This window comes from Paramisgurnus dabryanus, chromosome 3 (genome assembly GCF_030506205.2).
Source record: "Paramisgurnus dabryanus chromosome 3, PD_genome_1.1, whole genome shotgun sequence".
NCBI classification, from domain to species: Eukaryota; Metazoa; Chordata; class Actinopteri; order Cypriniformes; family Cobitidae; genus Paramisgurnus; species Paramisgurnus dabryanus.
In genome coordinates this window covers 36,020,074-36,035,653 of record NC_133339.1, presented here as the reverse complement: position 1 = coordinate 36,035,653, position 15,580 = coordinate 36,020,074, and the positions used below count along the sequence as shown (strand labels likewise).

Sequence of the window (15,580 nt, the reverse complement as noted above, 5' to 3'; positions counted from 1 at the left end):
TGATGGATGGATAGTCAGAAAGACAGACAGATGGATAGATAGGTAGATAAGTAGACGGATGGCTGTATAGACAGACAGACAGACAGACAGACGGGTAGATAGGTAGATATATGGATGGATGGATGGATAGTATGAAAGACAGACAGATGGATAGATAGGTAGATAAGTAGACAGATGGATGTATAGACGACAGACAGACATATAGGCAGACAGACAGACAGACTTGTAGATGGATAGATAGGTAGATAAGCAGATGGATGGATGTATAGACAGACAGACAGACAGACAGACGGGTAGATAGGTAGATAAGTAGATGGATGGATGGATGGACAGTATGAAAGACAGACAGATTGATGGATAGGTAGATAAGAAGGGAGATGGATGAATGAATGGATGGATAGTTAGAAAGACAGAAAGATGGATAAATAGGTAGATAAGTAGATGGATGGATGTATAGACAGACAGACAGACAGACAGATGGATAGATAGGTAGATAAGTAGAGGGATGGATGGATGGATGGATGGATAGTAAGAAAGACAGATGGATGTATAGAAAGGTAGATAAGTAGATGGATGGATGGATAGTAAGAAAGACAGACAGATGGATAGATAAGTGGACGGATGGATGGATAGACAGACAGACAGATGGATAGATAGGTAGATAAGTAGATGGATGGATGTATAGACAGAAAGACAGATAGATACACTCCTAAAACGGCTGGATTATTTTTGACCCATAATGGGTAAATATTTGACAGAACACGTGCTGGGTAAAAACTGACCCAATGCTGGGTTATTAAACCCTATGGTCGCATAACAACAATCCAACATTGGGTCATTTTTAACCCAGCACGTGTTCGGTCCAAATTGACCCATTATCTGTCAAAATAACCCAGCCATTTTTAGAGTGTAGATAGGTAGATAAGTAGAGGGATGGATGGATAGTAAGAAAGACAGACAGATGGATAGATAGGTAGATACATAGGCAGATAAGTAGATGGACAGACAAACAAATAATTAGACAGACAGAGAGATGGGCGGGCGCATGCACGGACAGACAGATAGATAAATAATTAGACATACAGGTAGATAGGTAAATATAGATAGATAAGTTTTATTTGAATGATCAGAGTAATGTCTGGACTTGCAGCATACAGTGATTCGTTTTTTAAATAACTGGATGTTTCTCTGAGAGCAACCTCAAGTCTTAACCTGTCTCATGTGTTTCAATCAGGAAAGTGGGTAAAATTTGAGTCATCCTTGCCCTTGTCATATTATCATGTAAATGATAGATAGGGAAACGTTACCAGTAATCTTTCGCTATCCCGTCTTTACAGATGTTTCACTCGCTATCATATGATTTACACACAGGTTCATTTTAAACCTATAAATCTGAAATCCATGTCTGAAACACTGAGGATGTGACTCTGAAATAAAAACCATGTGCATTTGCTTTCTTTTTTATTTCCCCTTGCAGAAAGCCCAAGAAACAGCGGCCGCAAAAGCACACGGGAAGTAAATCTTCAGGAACTAACGCTTGGGAACCATCCCTCCAAGATTCCCTTAAAACCCAAAGCTTTTGAGGCTTCGCTGACACAGATAAGAAAAATGCGAGCGATGAAACGGACGTGTTAACAAATGAATATCAGATGACTGCCAGGCACCTTAATGCATGGAGCTGGGCTCAGCTCTTTTTTCAGAATAGTCATTCATTCATTTGGTTTGGCTGTGAGAGGGCGGCATGTGGTTTGAGTTAAGAGCTGTATGCTCGCTACAGTCTAATGTGTGTATGTGTGTGCGTCTCTGTATCCCTGACCTCATGACTCATGACAGCATGGCTACACTCCTCTCCCACACAACAGGAGCATTACAGATACAAAGAATGCAGACTAATGGTTTGCCACGTGGTAATACCCCTCCAGGAAAGGATCCATGGATCATAAAATTCAAGTTTTGTAAGACATTCTTTATCAATAGAGTCAATTCAGCCTTTTTTTCGTTATTTCTCACCATCCCTTTGATCACTCTAATAGTTGTAATGGTATAAAAAACACTGAATCTTGTAATATTGCCACCAGTAAAATATTTCCATATTTTAAAGCATCCATGATCCACTATGGAAACTCCTGCTATTTATTTTAAGCGAATAGCAAAGTCACTGTTGTGTACAGAGGCTAATTTGCTGTATCACAGGAGCATGTAGGCAGTGTGTGATGGACTCGTGATAACCACAAAGACAACATAGTCAGCCAAAGAGCATGATCCATTACTGCGTATAGGGCATGCTAAGCCCACTGGCAAATCAAAACAACAAAACCAGTATTGTCAGGTCTATAATTTCTTTCAAATTTGCAACAGATGGCAAGGCAAATTTAATAGCGCGTTTGGTGAAAAATCAGTCTTTAGTAACGAACTGATCTTTAATGCATTTGCCATTAATGATTATGTTATCTCTGTTGTGGTGACAGACTGTCTGTTTTCCGTCTCGGTGTAGATTCTGGCAACGTCGCTGAGGAGAACAACAGTAACCAACAAAAAGTTAAAAAGAAAAACAGTAACGGATGCCAGTTGGCAAAGCATGGCGCAGCCAACGCCAGAGCCGTGGGTTCGATTCTCAGAGATCAAATGCAATGTAAGTTGGGCTGGGTAAAAGCATCTGCCAAATGCATATCAATTAGATTTATATATTTGCCAAACAATCTGATATTATGGTCGTATAATACCTTATATACTTATTTTCTAAAATGCATTTGTTTTTAGCTCTAAAGGGAAATTTTACTTTAAAGTCCACATATTGGAGCAGCATGCATTGGACATCACACAATGTTGGAATGATTGTAGCAAAGTAATTCATAATTAGCAGTTTTGTTTAAATTCATAAACACTCATGAGATGAAGAATTAATAGCAGCCAAATAATAATAGCTGTTTAATTCTAGATGGAGCAGGTCACCTCGTAGGGGCTGAAATGTGGAGATCATAAGACCCAAGCTGGCATCTCTGTAATTGGATACTATCACTCGTGGAATAAATGAATCATGGCTAACTGCAAATAGCAAATTATTATCGGCAATGGAAAGTTTTTGTATGATGCTATTCATCAACTGCCATATCAGCATAACCAATATATAAAATGACCAAGTTCAACTTTAAGGGGCATGTACCAAAGTGTTTAAAGCGACACTGACCAGCTGAGCGTTTTACCTAAAGTTGAACATTTTTCCATGCTTTGTCCGAAACTGCTTCCTATTTCATATAAAGTGCCGTTTTGTATTGGTGACCGAAACCTTACATCGTAAAAAAAATCTGTAGAAATTACAGCATTACTGGGTATTAATGGCAAATAGCTGCCAGTAACTTACTGTAGATTTTACATTTACTCGCAACAGTTTGTTTAAAGTTAAATGAACATGAAACATTTTCAGCCTTTATCTTCTACAGTAAGTTACTGGCAACCCAGCTGCATAATTACCGCAAATTTTTACAGTTTTAGTTAACATCTTCATTCTCTACATTGTTCACTTTTACCAACAATGCACTATGACTTTTAGGGTAATATTCGATGTACACTGTAAAAAAAATCCCGTAGAAATTGCAGCTGGGTTGCCGGTAATTTACCGTAGATTTAAATTTATGTTATTTACTGGCAATATTTTGTTCAAAGTTAAATGAACATTTAACATTTACAAGTCTTTGTCTTTACAGAGTAAAACTAAAAAAACAGCATCAAGCAAAACATTCTGGGAAACAAAATCTGAAGCAAAAAAACAGAAAAAGGTTGATGATGATTTTTGGTTCCCAGAATGCTTTGCATGAGGCTGTTATTGTATAGTTTTATTCTGTAAAGATAAAGACTTGATAATATTTAAAATTTATTTAACTTTGAACAAACTCTTGCCAGTAAATAACATAAATTTAAATCTACTGTAAATTACCGGCAACCCAGCTGCAATTCCATTGTAATTTCTACGGATTTTTTTTACAGTGTACACTCACTCACTATTTCCCAAGATAAAACGGGAGAAAAATGTACGTTACTTTATACACTTTTGTTAGTTCTTGTTGTTAGTTATAAACAAATTAAAAATTTATGTGATACCTTTTATTTAAAATATAACAATACATATGAATATTAAATATCATAAATAAACATAATAGCAAATAAATACAACAAGCAGTTGTTTTGTTCTCTTTATTATCAACTAATACAATAAACATGACAAATGTGAAGTAAATCTTATCGTTTTACAGTACAATCCATAAAGCCACACAGGTGCAGAGGTGGACATTACTTAAGTATTTTTACTTTCTACATAAGTATTCGTATTTTATCAGTGTTTTTCTTTGGAAAACATACATTCCAAAGCATATTATCATAATTTTTACTCCCCTACATTTCATAATTTTAAGTTTTTGGTTTATATTTAATATTTAAGTACATTAAACGTCTAGCATTTTTTTTTTTTACTTTACTTTTGTACTTTTACTGAAGAAAATTAAAAGTACACAATTTTTATGTAATTAGGTATTAAATAAATTTTAATATGCAATATAAAAGGAATACACAGTATGATTCTATGCTTTAAAATGTAAAATTTTTTTTAGTAAAGATAAGTACATTTTTTCCCAAGACAAACACTCTGAAACCACAGATGCTTGGAAAATTTACTCAAGTAAGTTTATGTTTACGTCAGTGTCCAAAATCGCTTGCTCATTTTTGTTAATTTCTTCCCCATATAGTCGACTTAACTTTCATTCACTATATAGTGAATAGTGAATGAGTGAACGGGGGAGCGGTTTCAGACACAGCACAACTCCAGGCGCTCAGCTCTGAAAAAAAAACCCCAGTTGCTGCCATTTGGTGCCGTTTTTGAAAATTACACCGCTTCCATTGGAAAGATTTGATAACATATGCCGGTGTAAACGGCTTGGTGTACAAGCCCCCAAACAGGTCATTAAAATATTAAAAATCAAGTTTATGTAATCTTTTGAACTTTTTTATAAATGTTTGCTTTGTTATGTAAAGTAGCTCATTTAGAGAAGTATAAATAAAAAACAACACTATAAAAATGCTTGGTCAAATAAAGACAAAAACAATTGTTAAAATTAACAGTAAAAAATTGGTTCAAGGTTATATTTTAACAGTATGATCTTTATGTAGAATATTTTGTGTAATAAACAGTAAATCACTAAAATTACTTCAACTGGGTTTTCACATGCAGGGTCACAAATATTTTTGCAAAATATCTAAATTAAAAATCAAACAAAACTGCATTAAAGTAAAAAATAAGGCTCCACCTGAAGGTCGATCTATCAATCTCTTACCAAATTAAACCATGGCTTTACTACAGTTAAAAAAGCATGTTTACTGTAGTAGAACCATTGTAACCACAAAATAGTTAAACCATCGTTAGTGTAGTAAAACCAAGGTTTTGCTTATAGTAATTAATACACCAAAAATAAACCATGGTTACTACACTTTTACCACAAAAAACACGGATAATTTGCATAAGGCAAAAACAATGGAACAATAAATTAAAAACAAACTAACCAAACTAACAAACAACCATGACATGCATCAGATCTTCTGTTGATTTCTATTCTTAATATAACTGTAGGGCAAGAAACAGTAAACATGCTGCTCTTGCGTTGCACAACTTGTCACGTGAGAATTGTCTATATATTTTACTCAGCTAAGAGGTGTGAATTTACTACATGGGATGGTGCAGTCTCTACAAACCAGTTGGTGCACCAATGACATAAGAACTATTGCATGTCTTAACATTTCAGATGTACCTGTCGGCATTTACAAATAACACTCAAATTTAACGGTGTTGTTTCCAACCTTGCAAATTCTGTATTCTGGTTTATTAAAAGCAATTTATAAAGAAATCCGTATAAACAAATAACCTTTCTAATTATGGCTTCAATAACGCCTCATACTGAAGGCTCTCTATTCAGTGCACCACTATGAGCTATAAAAATAAAAACATGGCTTTTTACAAGCCTGCTGTGAGGCATATTGATGATTTGGTTGTTTACAGTAGTTTAAACACATGACAAGTTTATTTCCCTCAGGTTTTAGTTACATTTGCTAACTGATAATCTACTAACTGATTAAAATGTGTGTATTGATTTATAAACTAAATTGTTTTGAGAAAATGATGTCATTTTGGGGTGGTTTCGCGGACAGGGCTTATCGTCCCAGACTAAAATGCATGTTTTTGAGCTGCCTTAATAAAAAAATATCGTGCACTGACATATCTTAACATATATCAGTGCATTGTTTTGTCTGAAGATGCACACCAGTATTGTTTTTTGTAAGGCATGTTTGTATAAACAACTTTAATGTCCTAATATAACCAAGGCCTAGTCCTGGATTAATCTAAACCCTGTCCGGGAAACCTCGCATTTCTATTTTTAACATGTATAAATGTAACAGTGTTATATATTTTCCGCAAGCAATTAGTGATAAAAATCGACTTAATAAATAAAAATCACTAATAAATAACAGATATTGTTTACAAATAAATCTGTTTATCTTTTTTGGATATAACCAGCTTTACCCTGGCGAATTTGGAGACATAGGTTACACAAGAGATACGAGCATAGCATTTTTCTGTTTTCCAGATTTGTATTGTTTTGTCTGAGTACCTGCACTGTAAAAAATGATATCATATCAACATATATTTTTATGTTTACTTTAACAAATTTAGTTAAATAATTTCAACTTATTTTTCTAAGTTATGTCATATTAAGTCAAAACTTTAAGATTGATTTGACTTGCATATTACATTTGTTTAAACTTAATGCTGGATTTTGTTACACAATTTGTTGTAAGTTAAACTTGAGATAAGTTAATAATAAAAAATTAACCAAATGACATCCAGGAGGCAGAAACTGAAGTCTTACTGTGTGTATGTGTGCTTCAACATGCAACTTGTCAAAAGGTTTTACATTTATGCATTTGTCAGACTCTTATGTAAATCAACTTACAGTGAACTGTAAAAATATGCAGCATTTTTGTCAAATCAAGACATATTTATATTGCTTTAAAAAATTTCAACTTGAATTTATAAGTTATGTCAACTTGTTTAAGCCAAAGCTTTAAATAGGTTGAATTTTATTTTGTTACAGTGTGTAGTGCATGTGTAGTGCATGTAATGGAACTGACTTTATACCAAACGAGCTCAACCTCTATTTGTGTACTATAAACTGAGCGAGGGCAAACACAGAGGACAAGAAGGAGAACACATGCTTATGGGAAATGCTAAACATTCGCTTTGTCTGAGAAAGAAAGAAATAGATACACTCGAGTATTTGACAACTTTAACCAATTTTTGTACGACTGTTATTAAGTTTTCATTCATTTACATATTACATTTACATTGGCAGCTGTACTCAAGCTACCGCAGGTTTTGCATAGTTGAATTACAAGTTTAATCTCTTTGTACATGTGTACATGACACAGTTAGTAAAAGAACATGTAAATGCCTCATCTCAGTGTACGTTTTATAAAGTCAAGTCACTGCTTTAGTCTGGTTGAAATTATAACGTGAACTTATAAAGTGCACATAATGTGAACTGCTGACTCAGCACAAATGACTCTCCAGTGATTCATAAATACGGATTCAGAGGCTTTAATAACGTATAAAAGAAACAATAAGAAGAAAAACAAAATGCTTTTGTTCATTTAAATTTTTTTTAAATATTTTAAACAAAGCCTGGTTGCCACTCATCCATTTTATGTTTTGCTCTCTAAAATGTCCTAATTAACTGTAACGCAATGCAGTAGATTTAAACAGCATTTATATGTGTGTGATGTTCACTGTCTCCATTACAAAAGTCCATTCTATTACAGTTACAGGCAACAAAACTTTGTTGTATAAAATGAGTTTAGTTAGGAAGGATTCACTGTTGGATTCACTTTCGGCTGTGTGGGGTGTCAATAATTACTTTCCCAGCTGAAACTCTCCCTTTCTCCTATTACCATGAGCTGAGCCCTAACAGGGCCGCAGAACAGAGAAAGGACCACGGCTAATTCCTCCTCAAGTAACCAGCTCAGTGCCCAGAGATTTTAAAGGGTTGCCAGTCTGTGCAAAACGCATGCGATGTAATCTTACAATCGGATACGAACCTTAGACAATTAAAATATATTTCATTCTATTGATAGTTGCTAGAAATAGATCACATCGAGTATGTGAACGTTTACAACTTAATATTCCCAGCTGTTGCAATTTGGCAAGTTGTAACAGAACTATCGACAACTAACATGTGGCATAGGACTCCTCACATTCTTGGAATCACATCCTGTTCCCTCAACTAGCAACAGATCCCTTGTTCCTATAATAACACGACATGATACCTTTGGGAGTGTAATAAAAGATCACTCCAATGTAAATCATTATTGCTATTTTCCCTGTGTTTTTGAAATGTTTAGTGAAATATAAATGCAAAGCGTGAATGTAGATGTGCAAGTCTCTTTTCTCTTACTTGACTGGACATCAGGGGACAGGGGCCAATCGATACGTTTTAGAAAGAATATAAAATCCTGTATGACATAAAATACAGACTTAAAAAATAAGACATGGCTGTTGCTCCTATAAGCTAAAAAAAAAACGCTTGAGTACATGCAGCTGATGATTAAGGCTAAATAAGATGCTGTATTTGTTAACATTTGTAAATGCATTAGCTAACATGAACAATGTATAGTTTTTCATGTATTAATCTTGTTAATTAATGCCAAAACAATTGTTTATGTTATTCACTGTGCTCTAACTAATATTAGTTACACTTTTTGAAAAAAAAAATGCATTAATAAATGCTGAAACTACATAAACAAAGATTATTAAATGTTAGCTAATCCACTAACTAACAAATATAATCTTGTTGTAAAGTGTTACAGATGCCTTCAGTGCAAAAGCACGGCATAATTTGCACAAAGCAGCACATAATATGTGACATTCCCATGACTTTTACTATAGACTTTACACTTAAAGTATCACTGTTGTGTTGTCATTATTAGCAGTGTAAATATCTTGTATAAAAATCATATTTTTGTGCATTAGGTCTGAAATGTTAATAGATGTAAATACAGTGCATTAATATTATACTCAATAGACACAACTGCAATACCAGCAGCCTACACATTTACATTATAAGGTTGCAAAGTGCATGATGGTGATCAGTGCAAGAGCAATAAGGATTTTTAGGGGCATTATGATGGTGAAACTGAAACACAAGTGCCCCCAAAAGCCCCTTATTCTCCCTGCGGCATTGCATTTAGATTTAAATGTGTGCCACTTTATTTATGAGACGTTTTTAGAGTGCTGTGACACAGGACATATGAACAGGTTCATGCTTAAAGTTTATGCAACAAAACATTTTCACTGACTAGCATCAGGTAGAAACATGCCAATATGACATCGTCTAATTAAATTGATTACTTGTGGTTGGTAAAGGTGAAGAAACAAGTACATGCAGAAGTGCGTTTCCTGTATGCAGTAAGAGTAAATCCCAAAAGCGGGACTTTGCGGGCCAGTTGGACTGTGATCAATACTCACCTTGCCCCCAAAGTCCCGCCACTGAGATCACAATGATTTTTTAAAATAATAATTTCCAGTTTAATTTATTATACAACATATTTCTGAGCCTTTCTGCCTTACAAATAGAGATGATAACAAAAGCGTCTTCGTTTGGATGTTCTTTGCTTCCATTCCTCCCATTCTCTTTTCTTTGTTACTTTCTACCAATCATAAATTACAGCAGGTGCCCTTCTCCAGCCATGGCTAACATGTCAGCATAAAAATACACATATGCAACAATTACAGTGGTTATACGTGAAGTTCAAACCTGCTTCCCAAGCGCACGATCTGAGGAAGACATCAAAAGCTTTTAATCGAATCCGCCCTATTGAGCTTTTTGTTTGCGGACAACTGATCGTCAATTGGGTCCCAGACAGTGCGTTTGACTCCCCAGAGAGTTCAGGTACTCAGACACAATCTGTCTGCCTCTGTCGGCAAGCGACATCCGCGGAAAATAAAACGTGCATGCGCCTAATATTTCAACGCTTTATTAGACACGTCATCCGTCCTTTGCATTTATATTCAAAATTTGAATTTCCACTCTAACGGTTAGCAGAATGTCTACGATGACATCATCAGTGGAATTAATAAGTATTCTGCATCACACCTGCCGATAGATCAGCTGAAGAAAACACGCGCATCGATGCATTATCGCTTTAAACTTACCTCGAACGCGCTAAGCGCTGTCGCGTTATAAGAGACATCTGGCCGGTTTGAATCAGATGTCGTTTCTTTACGTGCACGTTGTACGTGCTCGTGGCGGTGAGATCAGCAGGCGTCTGGAGCAGCAGACTGACTCCGTGCATGTTAAGATCTCTCTGCTCATGCATTGCTTCATGGTCACGCCACTAGGTAAGCAGGGGCCGTGCAGGGGGAGATCCCGTTTTCAGCAACACGCGCCAATTGTGCGCGAAATTCCTCGCGGACGTTCTCCGGTCTATTAATGATCGTCGATGGGTGGCAATATGTAAAATCGCTCACATCGGAATATGCATGGACGGCGCCGGCCAATGCTTTTCTTTCGCTTTAAAAGGGAGCAAAGTTTAACACGTGGAACTGGATATGGATCTGGCAGTTTCTATTTTCCTAGAAGTCATTTCCAAATATAGAAACTAGGAAGGGACGTTCTTAGAAACCCCCGAGGCGTAACGGCCGAGTTTACATCTTTTGACCGCTTTATCAGCTAAATATTATATCAGCATCCTCATATATAGAATTTATGAATAACGTAGACTTTACATTTGTAAATCTATAATTTAGAACATCCTCTTGTTATGATCTTAACGTCACGTTGTTGTTTTTTTATCAAATACAGACATGGAGTTTGGAAAACGTCTATAAATGCATGAATCTCATAAAGGTGATTTATAAATCTGCAATCAAACCTGTAGGATTACAGAAGTGATTTCTTGCTCTTTGCCTCCCCCTGTTGGCGAGACTGTGACAGTGCTTTGCCATTTATTCTTACAGCGTGAATTTTGAGGGATGCAGGCACTGTGTAGGCACGAGCGCGATATTCATCACAGAGCTATTATTTTAACGATTTAGTATTAGTATTTTAATATTTAGTATATCGACACGTATTAGGGCATCTTTACAAACTGGATACCAGTATAAACCCTCCCATTTTGGTGACTAATATCACTGAAACATCTGATGGGTATACTTGCTCTTTAAATTTAGTTATCACGAGCCTAACGATTAACCCAGATGAAGCGAGACCTTAGGTTAAGGTTCGATCACTTGAGTCCACGGCATGGTGTTTAAAAGGCACGGACGGGGTTCGAACCCGCGATCTTCGGTTTACGAGACCGACGCCTTACCACTTGGCCACCGCGCCTGCGCTCTGAGCCGTGAAATTCCTGTATAACAATCAACCATAGTTGAGTCGTCATTCTTAGACATGGCTTTAATTTACTTCAAAGGCGGTCGTGATTTTTTTTTAGCGGTATAATGCAAATTCAATTCGGCAGAGTTATATCTGAGTTATGACTGAATCTAAATGATTGTTTACATTTTGTAAGAACAATAGATCCCTGGATTATCACAATAGCAAACTGTTATATATTTAGAGCTGATTATTGTCATCATGTGAAATTTAAAGATTGATTTAAATTGTACTATTTTGTATTAACTTGTTAAATGTGTCCGTATTTAACATGATGTTTATCATTCTAATAACTTGAACTCATCATAGTCTCGCATCCTTTAAATCCATTCGTCCTGTCATATTGGTGGAAACCACCAGGGGAGGCTGTTGCTCTCCTCAATCCTCGATCTTTTTACATTCTGGGTTTAATCATCTGCCTGTAGTTTCTGCAACTTATTTGAGTGAGTTATTATGATTTGTGCTGAACTGAGCCCGACTTTTAATTTAGTAAGAAATGTATTGGTTCTGGATTTGGTTTGGTTCTTTAATGCACAACACACGCTAAAACAGTGCACAACCATAGAGCCAAGTGTGTGAAAGAGTGCAGCAGAGATATTAGTAATCAAACCCACATGTCTACCATATGAACTGTCATTGTGTTTTGTACCCTCTACTCTTTGAACCTCAGCCCTACCCCAGTTTTTGGTCTTCGTGTAGCTCAGTGGTATGCATTAACAGAGCAAAAGGTTGTGGGTTCACACACAGGAAACACACATACTCATAAAAATGTATGCATTGTGAGGCGCCATGACTTACTTTGGATTTGGATTAAAACATCTACCCAATGCATGCATTTTTCATTTAACTCAGTGAAGCTCATAAATGAGTAGCAGGTATTTACATTCAATTACATGTATGTGCTTGACACACTTTTATCCAAAGCGAAAGGTTTGAAATTCAAACCAAAGATTTTTTCGTTGCAAACTTGATGCACTACCAATTGAGCTACAGAAAAGCATAATATTAGTATATTGTTGTACCATAGAAATTGTGGAGAACCTATATTTAAAATCAGTTTTGTGGTATTTGTCTTAAAAAGTATAATAATGCGAAAACTGTGACATATTAGGCGTATATATAGCTTGTGCTCACTGACTTTATTGTACATTTGACTAATGCTACCTTTACAGTTTGTGTTTATGGTGCCACTTCTTATTGTTGCCTACACAGTGTTTCCACCACCTCTGCATGTAAGCGTAGGGTAAAAAAAGGTTTTGAGTAGCACAGATGGTTTGGTCAGATGCACTCCTTATATCTCGGTGTCCTTTAATCTTCCCTTGTTTTGTGTGCACTCTTTCATGGCAGGCCCGGGCTCCAATCTTACAGCCTGAGGGGAGGAATAAACAAGAGTCTCTGGGAGAGACAGCCAGAGGTGGGAGGGGGGAGAAGTACAAAGATGGGGGTGGGAGTGAGAAGAGCTCATTTTTGTTGCTGAAACCTGAGCAGGCCAAGCTCTTAACTGAGATTTGGGAGCAGAAAGGAAAAGGACTGTAAAGGCAGGAAGCGAATTTTGAATAATGTGCTGTAGGTGATGTTTTTTCAAAGCGCATATCCAGCTTTATATGTGTGCTTTTGCACCTTTGCAAAATGCGGTGATATTTAAAGTTTTGCATTTGAATTGTACACAAAGTTCATAATGTAATGTGGTAATAAAAGAATGCTAGAATTTATTTAGTATGTTAGCAATGGAAACCACTTCTTTTGTTCTAAGCAAAACTATTGCACTTATACATAATAGAGAACACTGTACTAACCCTAAATTTATATGCAATTTTGTTTTGTATACTTAACAGATTATTTGTTGTGATTTGAAGTGTTTACTTCAATCAGCCCACAATGATTTTGCTGTCCGCTCAATGCCAAAAGTCAGTTTGTGTCACTGGGGGATGGAGAAAGCTTTGAGGTCTTGAATTTGATTGTTATTCAGAATTGATCTAAACACCTTTGGTTTCCATTGATCTTGAATCAATGCAGCAGCACTCATGACCATCCCCGAGTCTCAAAACGCTCCTAATGAAGCGTTTTTATTCATGCAGCAGTCGACTTAAAACGTCTGTTCGTAGCCTCTTTGTGAGAACAGGGAATTCTGAGAATGTCTTCCAGCTGTGAATTATGTTAGGTGAAGCGGTTCGCTGTTTGAGGTGAGAAAAGTCTTTCTGGGTAGCTCATGTAAAGCAACTCGGATAGATGATCCCGAGGATTAAATGACAGGCTGTCTGCACTACAAAAGAAAACTGATTTCATCATGAGCCGTACGGTATTCACGGAGGATAACAAAGATCCAGAACCGATGATTCTGGTGATTCATCATAAACTCTTGTCATTTTTGATTGGAATTTTGTGGGAAAAGTCTAGTTGGTCTAGGTATGGTTGCGTTTAATGTAGTGCCAGTGGATGTGATAGGGTTAGCTCTGTTTCGGAGATGTGACATTAAAGTCATATAGATTGGCAGCCGCCTCTCTTTCACCAGCTAGAAACTGGATACTCTTTTGACACACCTTCAAACCCTCCAGATATTTCACTCTAACTGTTTTAAGCCCCTCCTTCTGACATTTCCAGTAAGTTTCAGTTCTTGAAATTGATACTCGAGTATTATTTGACACTTTTCTGTGTTTTTATCTGTTTATCAGTTATCATTGACTAAACTTTGCACTGGGAACACTTGTGTTATGAGTCGAGCCTTAATTTGTCTTAAATTTTACAGTCAAATGTTTTATAATAATTTCTTCTTTTTAAGTAAGCTGTTTGAAGGTTAGTTTCCCTAAAAAGTGTTTTTTTGTTGTTTGTTTATTTGAGCATCCCCAGCAGCCAGACATAGCAACATTTGCTTCAGCAATGTTGTTAGTTTGGGGTGGGACTATCTCCAACCAATGAGAGAGATGGGGGAGTGTCAACTAAACATGGTAATTATTTTGCAATTCTATTTGGAAATGCTAGCTCTAATATTAGGTGGACAGTTACAAGTACATTTTTCAAGAAAACATTTACTTCACTACATTCTAAAGCATAATATAATACTTTTTAATTCAATTTCCTCAATTAAATTACATTAAAACCTAAATACTTAAAAAAATCTAGTGCTTTTTTACTTTTATATGGGAATATCTAAGTACTAGATTTTTAATATACCTTTCGCAGCAGTACCTTTAGCCAAGGTAGTACACATAACCAAAAAAGTGCCTCTAAGGTATAGGTACCTCAAAGGTATATATCTACCTATATGGTACATATTAGGACCTTTTTAAAGGGTATGGTCCCAGTGCTGGACCTCATTTTTAGAATTGGGAAAAGTCCTCAGGGCAACATATTGTGTGACCCAAAGGACGACATTTTTGTAAATAAAACCTAAACCCACCCCAACCTTAAACATAAGTGAATCCTAAAATCAGCTGAAAATGATAAGTGAAAAACAATGGTCTAGATAGAACAGGGGTGCCCAAACGTTTTCCAAGGGCCAAAATCAAACCTCAAGCCTCAGCTCGTGGGCTGTAAGTAAATGTTGCTGTGTGTTATATTAAAATAATTGCCCTGATTCTCCTAATTTATAATTTTCTAATATTTAAAAAAAAAATAAGCAAACATAACTCTGTATATGCATAACTGATTACATTTTATTTTCAAAGGTATTGTAAAAAAGAAATCATTTTGACAATAATTTTTAAATTTCCTTTTGTCTGTGTGCCACTGCCTCGACCTCTCCATTATAGTACCCGAGTTTCGTTATGCATATACACCTTCAAGTATGTACATTTTAAAAAAATCACTTTAATTCCTTGCATTAAATTTCTATTTTATCTAATTTCTAATTTTTGTAATGTATAATAAAACTAAATTTTTTACATTTTAGAAAATGTTTCATTAGAAATATGAACATCTGCCTCAATGATGTTTATCCTTTTTCCTTATCTCACAAAAATGCATGTGTGTAGCTCTTCACGCACTGAAATCAGCCACAATTATATGTGCGCAGCACCGAAAGCACACCTTTTCACTGATGTAATGACGCAATGATGTGCACTTGCTAGCCTGTTCCATTTACCTGTTATCCGAATGCTAAAGAGGAGCCT

General features: G+C 35.9%; 1 long non-coding RNA gene and 1 other non-coding gene across 2 annotated transcripts in view; both read right to left on the bottom strand.

Annotated features, from left to right (window-relative positions):
- Positions 1–10,622, bottom strand: part of LOC141281938 (uncharacterized) — an 18,363-nt gene extending 7,741 nt beyond the window's left edge. Inside the window, exon 1 of the long non-coding RNA XR_012336373.1 lies at positions 10,250–10,622. This is a non-coding gene — a long non-coding RNA (uncharacterized lncRNA). The remainder of the gene's footprint in view (positions 1–10,249) is intronic.
- Positions 10,623–11,351: 729 nt separating this feature from the next.
- Positions 11,352–11,423, bottom strand: trnat-cgu (transfer RNA threonine (anticodon CGU)). The gene has a single exon. It is a non-coding gene; the product is annotated as a tRNA-Thr (tRNA).
- Positions 11,424–15,580: the final 4,157 nt, after the last annotated feature.